Source organism: Pleurodeles waltl, chromosome 3_1 (assembly GCF_031143425.1).
Source record: "Pleurodeles waltl isolate 20211129_DDA chromosome 3_1, aPleWal1.hap1.20221129, whole genome shotgun sequence".
Taxonomy (NCBI): domain Eukaryota; kingdom Metazoa; phylum Chordata; class Amphibia; order Caudata; family Salamandridae; genus Pleurodeles; species Pleurodeles waltl.
In genome coordinates, this window is record NC_090440.1 from 11,029,047 (window position 1) to 11,036,438 (window position 7,392).

Here is a 7,392-nt window from a genome sequence, read left to right on the forward strand (position 1 = left end):
TATCCCTCTATCTCTCTCTCTCTCTCTCTTCTCTCTCTCTCTCTCTCTCCCTCTATCTCTCTCTCTCTCTCTCTCTCCCTCTATCCCTCTATCTCTCTCTCTCCCTCTATCTCTCTCTCTCTCCCCTCTCCCTCTATCTCTCTCTCTCTCTCCGCTCTCTCTCTCTCCCTCTCCTCTCTCTCTCTCTCTCTCTCTCTCTCTCTCTCCTCTATCCCTCTCTCTCTCTCTCTCCCTCTATTCTCTCTCTCTCTCTCTCTCTCTCTCTCTCTCTCTCTCTCTCCCTCTATCCCTCTATCTCTCTCTCTCCCTCTATTCTCTCTCTCTCTCCCCCTCTCCCTCTATCTCTCTCTCTCTCTCCCCCTCTCTCTCTCTCCCTCTCCCTCTCTCTCTCTCTCTCTCTCTCTCTCTCTCTCTCTCCCTCTATCCCTCTATCTCTCTCTCTCCCTCTATCTCTCTCTCTCTCCCCCTCTCCCTCTATCTCTCTCTCTCTCTCCCGCTCTCTCTCTCCCCTCTCTCTCTCTCCCTCTCCCTCTCTCTCTCTCTCTCTCTCTCTCTCTCTCTCCCTCTATCCCTCTATCTCTCTCTCTCCTCTATTTTCTCTCTCTCTCTCTCTCTCTCTCTCTCTCTCTCTCTCTCTCTCTCCCTCTATCCTCTATCTCTCTCTCTCCTCTATCTCTCTCTCTCTCCCCTCTCCCTCTATCCTCTCTCTCTCTCTCCCCCTCTCCCTCTATCTCTCTCTCTCTCTCCCCGCTCTCTCTCTCTCCTCTCTCTCTCTCTCTCTCTCTCTCTCTCTCTCTCTCTCTCTCTCCCTCTATCCCTCTATCTCTCTCTCTCCCTCTATTTCCTCTCTATTTCTCTCTCTCTCTCTCCCTCTCTTCCCGCTCTCTCTCCCTCTCTCTCTCTCTCTCTCCCTCTATCTCTCTCTGCCTCTCTCTCTCTCTCTCTCTGCCTCTCTCTCTCTCTCTCTCCTCTTCCCGCTCTCTCTCCCTCTCTCTCTCTCTCCTCTCTCTCTCTCTGCCTCTCTCTCTCCCGCTCTCTTTCACTCTCCCTCCCCCCTCCCCCCACCCCTCTGGTTTACACTGCCCAATGGTAACTGGGGTTTCTGGTGTTCTTTCGTGTTTAGTGTTCCTGATATTGTTGGGGGGCATGCAAGGCTGTACCCAGGTCACGGGGGCTAACATGGGTGTAACACTGAGAGGGGTGCTTTGTGGTGAAACTCCCCTGCTGTTGTGTGCACCAGTGAGGCGGCAGGGGAGGGGTACAAGGCCGCGGCGGATTATTACACAGACTGCTACCGGTTGCAGAGCAGTGTCGCTTCATGGCCTTGACACCTTGGGCCTGGGGGGCACAAGCGCCCTGAACTCGTCGCCAATGCACCCCGTGGGCCCTCACAACACAACAGTCAATGAATTGTAAGTGTTGTGAAATCAGATATACTTGTTAGCTGATTTTCTTCTCAACAGTTGGACGAGCAGGAAGTAATGTTGTTTTAACTTGACAATGTGCTCCACACAGTTTTCTCAGTGTTTCCTCAAGGGAACAGTGCATCCTGAACTGCCAGGCCAGGTCCTCCCTGGACCAGAAACAAGCATCCTGGGACCGGTTTTTGGGTATCACCCTCATCAGCCAGGCTAGCTTCAATCCAGTGGCACAGTGAGCCCCGGACCCACGTCTGGGCATACCCGGCGCACTTAAGGGCACACATAGCATCATAACAAATTAAAATGATGAACAGAGCTTTGAAACTTTTCATTCACCCTCCAGCCACAGATCTGGGTTTAATCCATCATTCTTTTGCCCACCACACCACCCCAGTTTGGACCCACCCATATGTAAATCAGTCTTGACCCTGTTGCCATGGCAACAGGCCAGCACAAACTGCTGAGCCAGGTCCTCCCTTGAATGGAAACAAGCATCCTGGGACCAGTTTCTGGTTATCACCCCTCATTAACCAGGCTAGCTTGAATCCAGCGGCCTCGGACTGTTCCCATGGGGAGCAGGTTCAAGACTGATTTGCATATGGCTGGGTCACCACTGGAATGGAATGGCGTGCAAAAAAATGATGCATTAAACCCAGATCTGTGTCTGGGAGTGAATGTTTGATTTTTCCAGCATTTTGTCCATCTTCTGTTCATTTTGCATTTGTTGCCCTAAGTGGGAAGGGTATGCCCAGATGTGGGTCTCACTTGCTAACATGGCTGATGAGGGGTGATACCCTGAAACCAGTCCCAGGATGCTTGTTTTCAGTCTGGGAGGACCCGGCCTAGCAGTTGCGGCTCAACTGTTCCCATGGGGAGCAGAGTCAAGACTGATTTGCATATGGCTGGGTGCAAACTGGAATGGCATGACAAGCAAAAAAACTATGGCTTAAACCCAGATCTGTGACTGGGGTAGTAAATGTTTGATTTTCTCAGCATTCCATCCGTCATCTGTTCTTTTTACATAGATGTACATTGGCATGAGGCTGTCACTGGACAGTATCCTCTTCTGATGTTCTGATACGTCTTTGCTTGGTACACAAGATAGCTTTGAGTGCTGGATAAAAAATGTTCTAGTGAACACGTCAAGAATCAGAACACGTCAGAGGCGAGGATTATGCTTCTCTATCCTTACTACTGAAAATTACAGCAACAACATTAAACAAAAAACATAACTACATTTCCCATAAGTTCCATTCTCCTCAACCATATTGCTCCACCAATCATAGTCCATCAATTTATATAAAGCCTCACGTGACTTTCGTCCTTCCTCTTTCTTTGTGACTACAAAATGACTTCAACCTTTCATGAACAACCTGTCACCAACATGGATTCCAGGAATCAACATCAACTTCCTGCCTTCTAGCAAACACAAACTCAGGATCTGGAAAGCCGAATTTCAGCACCAGTCCTGTTCTCTGGAAGATCAACGGATCCAGCTCCAACATCGATTACGCTGGTTTATTGTCCATGCTTGTCAACGAGAAAATCAGTTGTAAAAACTTTTTCTCCTAAGAGAAAATTGAAATCAAAGGGTAGATAAATATCAGAATAACATTAGATTAATAATAACCATAGAACAACATAATATGCATTATTCATATGCTCCTAGGTGGGATAATCTTCGCCTCAGTGTTTTCAATAGAATTGAACGGTTTTGATGCGTTATCTCGAACATTTTTCGTTCTATTGTTCTATGTCAGGAGTGGAGGCTTCGGATTATGCTAGTTCAAAGCTATACCACCACAGTGGAAGCTATTTCCACAATCGGTTAGAGGACCAGTCCTCTGCTGCCATTATGCCTCTAACATAGACCCCGTTGAAAATGCTTTTAACGCCATAGTGCCTTGAACCAAATGTGCTCCAAATGTGGACACATCGATCTGGCTTCAGCCAACAACCACTTGACCCAACAAGCGAGTGTTGAAGAAGAAACTGGACGAAAAGCTCTTTGAAGGGAGGTAAGCAATTGTCCCACTTGGCCTCTGTGAAATTTGCGGGTACAATCCTCATAAGCTTTAAGGTATCTTACCCCACACAGCTTCTGATTGTCAGGAAAAGCTGGGTAACTCACACAACGGGAATCAATATTAGTATGTTTGGAAATACGGAATGAAGCCCCCAAGGGTGTAACTACTCTACCTGTTATATCCAAGGCTTTCACATCTGAAATGCGCCTACAAGAAATAAGGCACAGCAGCAGGGTCAGCTTGGCTAACAATTGTTTTCTTGAGAGATCTTCGTTTGCTGGCCAAGCCCTTAAATATCAGAAAACCCTATCAACATCCCTCACGACTGAATACTTCAGTTATGGAGGACAAACCATTTTGATACCTCTAAGGAGTTTGCAGACTAACGGATGTTCCCCTACAGGCTGTACCTCTCAAATGCAGATGGCCTGCAGATATAGCAGACAAAAATTATTAATTGTTCTGTAGGCTAAATCTTGAGCAGCCATATCTGACAAAAAATGAACAATCATTTGCACATCTGCCCCCTAGGGGTCAATACTCTGTTCCCAAAACCAAGGAATCCATTTGCACCATGCGGCCGTATATCTTTTGTGAGTACTCTGGCCCAAGACTGGGATAGGAAGAACGTAGCCTATTCCAAAACACCAGGTGCTTGCCATTGTCCTCTGAAATCCTCCAGGCCATGAGCAGCCATCGGTCTTCGACCACCACTGGGTGAGGGAGACCCATTGGGTGGGAAAGGAGGTCCAGGGATGACCGGCGGAGCGCACAACAGTGACATCTCTACTGGGATCCAACATCATTCTTTCCAACAAGGGGTCATCACAACCATTTCTGAGGCATGGCAGTGCACCTCAGAGAGTGCTCTCTGAATCATCGAGAAAGGGGGAAACGCATAAAACAACTTCCCTGACCAGGACTGGAGAAAGGCATCGGATCTCACTGCCAGAGGATCTGGCCTCCAACTGTAAACGTTCAGAAGATGAGCCTTCAGACATGATGCAAAAAGATCCACCTGGCAAGGACCCCTTAATTGATCCAGGACTTTGAATATGAGAGGGTCTCTAATTGCTGTAGTCACGAAGGAACCAAGAGTTCCAGTCCGCCACAACATTAAATTACTGTGGAATATATTCTACCATCACTAATATGTGATGATCCAGGCAATAGTGCTAAAATCCTTGGCAATCTCCACTAGGAGACACGATCGCATACCTCCCAAACAGTTTTTCATATTCTGAACTGCTGAGACACTGTCCATCCAAAGAAGGATGCAACATTTCACTTTGTGACGAGTCAGTGTTTGAACCATGAATGCCCTAGTAGGTGTTCGAGACAATTAATATGAAGGTCAAGTTCGTCCCGAGACCACCTGCCCCCGATCTGCACCTGACCACCTCGTGCCCCCCAGCCCCAGCTGCTGGCTTCCAGTTCTATGATCACTTCCGGAACAGAAGCAAACGTGGCCTTGCCATTCCAGGCATCCAAATGATCCAGGCACCAGGAGATCTCTGTTCTGGCTTCCTCTGACAATGCTATTTTCTCCAATTAGGACAACTCTTTCTGGAGATCCAATTTTTTTTGTCTTTGTAGAGCCCAATAGTGAAGGTGACCCGGGAAGATGGCTTGAAAGGAGGACACTAGAAGGCTCACCAGATGGGCCAAAATCCTGGACAATATAGTCTGAGAGGCAAGGGTTTTCTTCAACTCTTTCTTGATGGATTAGTATAAAGTGTACCTGGAAACTAAAGAATTCTAGAGTCTGAGATGGGTTTAGGAGGGACTTCTCCACATTGGTGATTAAGCCCAAATCTTAGAGGAGTTGCTTTGCCCATGAGAGATGGAGAAGGACTGTATCTCTTTGTTGCACCATCATGAAAATATCCTCCAGATATACGATCAATCTCACTCCCCTCTCTGAGATATTGCACAACCGGGCATAGTAGCTTGGTAAAGCACAGAGGGGCTGAAGAAAGGCCAAAAAGAAGAGCAGTAAACTCCTACCACTGCTGATGCCAATGTGAGAGACTGGCTCCTTGTTGAAGTACCCCACCCTCCCACATTTTGCCTGGTTTCTAAATGCTACTTGGACTGGAGTGCACTGGGATACTGCTAACCAGGTTCCCAGTGCCTGTGTTCTTTCGCTAAAACATTGTTAAAGTGATTGGATACACCTTTAGTAAAAGGTACTTAGGTACCGAGGGCACGGGGTACTATGGGTAAGCCCCTGAGGGCAGCAGCACTGATTGTGCCACCCTGAAGAGCTATGCATCCAGGTGCACCTAGCAATGCCATAGCAGGCTGAGGCCCTCATTACAACATTGGCGGTCCAGCACCTCCACACTGGCGGTGGTGGTAACACCGCTGACAGCGTGGCACTGCTGGATCGCCAGATTATGACCACGGCAGTGAATAGGCTGCAAAGTAGCCAGTTCACTGCCTGTACTGCCAGGGCGGTCGGCCCGCCGACAGTATTAGGATCTTCCTTGGATAGGATACTGGCAACAGGAATGTACATTCCTGTCGCCAGTAAGCGACTTGCCCAGCTCCTCCCACACAGCCACAGTCCCCCTTTAGCACCTAGGGACCCTCCACCCCCACCCCATCCAAATATGCATGCACCACACATACACAAATACACTCACACATGCTATCGCGCATTCACGCACTCATACAGACACATACATACACTTGCACACACTCCCACCACCTCCGCATCCATTCACGCATTCACACACTCACAATCACGCACATACACACACATAAAACCCACTCCCTCCAATCACACAAACACACACCCCCATGCACACACACACCACTCATTACCTCTCCTCCCTTATCAGACGGCCACTTACCTGTACACGGTGGACATCCGGGAGGGGACGGAATCCTTGGGCCTGTTCCGCCGGCACTGCCCCGTCGCCACAACACTGCCACGCCTATTACCAACTCGTGATAGGCGTGGCGGTGTTGTGATGACGTGGCAGTGCAAGTGGAGCAGCCGCCACTGCACCACCGACCGCCAGTATGGCTGCTGACGGCTCTCCACCCGAATTCTGGCGGAGACCCGCCAGCAGTCACAATATGGCCTGAGTGTCCTGGTGCAAACCTAAAATACAAACTGGACATGGCACACTCCCTGTGTGCCCTGTCCACCCTACACTGCATATGTTATGGGTAAGTCACCCCTCCAGTAGGCCTTCCAGCCCTAAGGCAGGGTGCACCATACTATACGTGAGGGCATAATTGCATGAGCAATATGTCCCAACTGTGTCCTTGTTAAACCTGGGACATAGTGAGTTCACAGAGCAGCCATTTTAATATATGTGCTGGACACTAATCAATATTAGTTTACCATCTACATAATGGCTACTCTGAACCCTGGGTTGTTTGGTATCAAACAACTCAGAATGATAAGTCCAAACTGGTACCAGTGCTGGATTTATTATAAAATGTACCCAGGGACCACCTTAGAGGTGACCACTGCAAAAACGAACTATCCTGGCATGGTTGCTGACTGGTTCCAGCTAGCCTGCCACATCCAGTCAGTCAATATACAAACTTGGGGGAGAGCCCTGTCTCTCTGGTTTGTAAAACAATGCCCTTCCGGGGTGAGGAGCTAACACCCCCTACCTCAGGATTGTGCACTGCTCAGGCAGTGAGCTTCAAAGGGCTACCGCCCTTGAAACTCGACCCCCAGGTCTACTGCTAGCAGCAGATGGCCTCCCCCTTTGCAAACTCCCCACTTTTGGAGGGGGTATATGGGGTAAACCACACAAATGGTAGGAGCAGTGGCCTCACTGAGCATGCACCACCCCAAGGGGCTTGCGGGCAAAGTATGCCCTTCAATTCATTTTCCTCCATGTTGGATGGCAGGAAAATAGCCAACTAGGTTTAGGGAAGTGACCCTTCCCACAGGAAGTGGTCACTGTAGTGGGTGT